At 37.8% G+C, this 3,286-nt stretch overlaps 1 long non-coding RNA gene across 1 annotated transcript; it reads right to left on the reverse strand.

Moving 5' to 3' along the window:
- Positions 1-1,850: 1,850 nt before the first annotated feature.
- Positions 1,851-2,998, reverse strand: LOC126593969 (uncharacterized). Its single transcript, XR_007613074.1, has 2 exons — positions 2,876-2,998; positions 1,851-2,055 (listed from the first exon to the last, which is right to left on the reverse strand). It is a non-coding gene; the product is annotated as an uncharacterized LOC126593969 (long non-coding RNA).
- Positions 2,999-3,286: the final 288 nt, after the last annotated feature.

A 3,286-nucleotide genomic window follows, 5' to 3' on the forward strand; every position in this document is an offset into this window, starting at 1 on the left:
GGCTGCATGTAATGCCTCTACCTACGCCATCAAACTATAGGCTACTACCACAGCACTTCTATTGTAGGAAGGTTCCCCTAGGCAATAGGCAACTTAATCCCCTTAAATGAACAGTAACTGCCTGCAATGAACAATAACTGCTCAAATATATCTCTACTCCTAAATTGAATGGCCCAGGCAATTTATGTTAAAATATTAGTATTTTTTATTTTATAAAATAATAAAAGATAACTTTATTTGTAATTTCAGATAATAATAAAAGATTAGTTGAAAGTATTCGAAAATATTGAGATATAGTGTAAAGTGGAAGAACATGGTTCCATATTTAAAAAAAATATTATATTTTTTTATAATTTTTTAATAATTTAAATTGTGGGTTACGTCACATAGGCAAGGCATTGGGATATGCGATTATTGCCTGACTTCTCCATCAGACTCACCTTAGTGTTTTGGGGAGGGAGGAGAATGGATTGGGTTGCCTATCACCAAGGCAATAAGCAAAGGTGGAGCTGCTCTCAAGAAACTCCCTTTAGCCTTTCCTCCCCCCCACTATGATTATTCTTTGTTAATCTACAAAATTTTAATAAAATATGAAATTAACAAATTAACCCTATGCTTTTGCCTTTTTTTTTTTTTTGAACAAACGATATTATATACACTAAAAGGTTTAGCCTCAATGAACTAGCAAAAATGTGGTTCAAATTCACCTTTAGCAATAATCGAACCTAAGACCTCTCACTTACAAGTGAAAATGAATATCACTACACCGTACTAAGTGGCTGCTCTTTCCTTTTTAATCAAAAGATAATTGCATTATAATTCGGCCTTCACATATATGGTTAAGGCTTAAATGTCAAAATGGTCTTTGTGTTATAGTCATTTGGCCAATTTAGTCCCCTTATTCTATATGGTGTAGAATGTGCACCAAATGATCATGAATATGGAATTTAAATTACATTAGGGGAGGCGGACGGTTTGACCCAGGACACCGTAGATTAAAGACGGAGACACTATCCGCCCGGTCAATCGCCTACTTGCTCATTAGTATGTGGTTTGATTGATCCAATTTTGAGAAAATGGGATATTCTGCTTCTGAATGAGATTTTTGAGTTCGGTGAGGGGGACTTGAAGCCAAAACTTTGAATGTAAGGGTAAGTGTTCTTAACCACTTTAATTACAAGTCCATCGCACGAAGGAAGTTGAACTTATACACGTTCGTGATAACCGCATGATATACTGATCTGGCACTTAGACAAGGTCGAAGTGCTTATCAAATTGCCTTTTCCACTATAACTCATTGTGCCATCAAGCTCTCTGAGTCTGTAGTATAGGGAGGTCCATTGAAAAAATTGCGGGGTGCTTTCCAGAGCGCATGTACTCCGCCTGAAGGTATCTTGATTTGTCTTCAAGATGTCGGAACTCGGAAATCCCACGTCAAAAGTTTTACAAAATAATATATTACTTATAATTAAATAGTTCTAAACTTCTAATCTTAATCACACCGAAGCCTTTCAAAATTAAATCTCATTTTTGCGGGCTAGCAAATGATTAAGTTAAGAACAATATCAGCGTTAGACCATTGACTTGTCTCTTTCAAACTTTGGCACTATAGAATTTGCAACTATATTACAGTGTTGGTCATATTCGGATTGAGAGCCTCGTGATGTAATTTTCAACTTTTATAAAGGGATAAATACACATTATTATTTCTTTCGATCAGGTTAAAAATTCCAACAAGATTTTAATTGACACACCCCGATCCTAGAATCAAGGCGTGTTGGCCATCACGTGGGCGTGACGTAACCAAAAGTGCGACGCGGAAGCAATAAGATAAGAGAAATACGAAGGAATAAAAACCAACTACTAACAATAATAACCAACTAACATGCTAGAGTGAGTTTAAGTGTGAAACACACATATTCAGAGCATAAGTACTAGGTGCAGTCAAGTAGGACCATAACTAAATTACAACACCCGAAGGTGAGTCCTACATTTATGCAGTCTGTCAGTACGCCGTGGGAATCCTCGTGGGCCACCAACGCTGCTAACTAGAACCTGGAGGGGCGCAAAACAAAATTGAGTGGGTCAGTAAAACAAAGCTTTTCGAAAACATTTCAATTAATAACATTTCTAACCCCTCGCTGTAAAACCTGTATACTTTCCCAGAAAATAACATAATATGCATATAAATCTTCATATATCTCAAATCACAAATCTTTATCAAAAACCAGAAAGTATGCCACGCTATAAGCGTCAATAACAAAATAAGGATGCATCAGTATAACAGGTGAAATAATGAATCAACCGGAGACCCTGCAGTTAGTCATGTACGGTTAATTCTATAACTTAATATCCAACCAACCGGAGTCACCACAGTGACCTGTACGGCGCTACTCTGCACATAAATCGGAACTACCTGAAGGAGTTTGTACGATAAGAAAGGTGTAAGAATACGCTCTAGTGCTTCTCTCATCAACAGCTGTATAATAATCTAAAATCACCTACAAGTTGGAATCACCTCTAATGGTCTGTACGACATGTCGGAACCCTCTAATGGTCTATATGACATGCACCTACTTGGATCCAAGGTGAGCGTGTGGTGCGAGGTGAAGAATATAAGCACTAACACCAGAGTGCAGGTTATGAGCTCTCAACACAATTCATATCATTAATAAACCGCATGAACAATATAAACTCACCTGATACTCACATGTGTGTCCACAGCACCATTTAACATATATATATGCATCAATTACTAACTCAGATATTTCATAATATGCATGCATGGCATTTTAAAACATACTTTCATTTAAATTCAATTTCTGGGAAAAATCAATAGTATATAGGTAAATACAGAAAATAACTGCCCACTTACTGGTAAGTCGAAGGGTCGTAACCCCCTTGACGCCCTTGAATGCGCTCGTCCTCGTGATAGGTCTCACCTATATGCGAAACAACTATAAAAACGTTATTTAAAGCATACAACCAACAATACTTAATAACTTCTCATACGATACTCAATTTGGGTATATGAATATACCACAGTGACCTACTCGACATCACGGACGTCGAGGTATTTTTAGAAAAAAATTTCGATGCTACATGCGCCCCCACACGCCAGGAGGGGCACGGACCCACGCGCCCCCACGCACGTCATCTTCTTTCTCCAGTCGCCGGACTGGTTTCGCCGGCACCGGAAAACTGGAGATTTTTCAATCTCCTTGTTCTCCGTCAATTCTCAACCATTTCTTACGTATTTTATATCAAAATGAAGCCCTAAGCATGT

The sequence above is a fragment of the Malus sylvestris genome, chromosome 12 (genome assembly GCF_916048215.2).
Source record: "Malus sylvestris chromosome 12, drMalSylv7.2, whole genome shotgun sequence".
Classification (NCBI taxonomy): domain Eukaryota; kingdom Viridiplantae; phylum Streptophyta; class Magnoliopsida; order Rosales; family Rosaceae; genus Malus; species Malus sylvestris.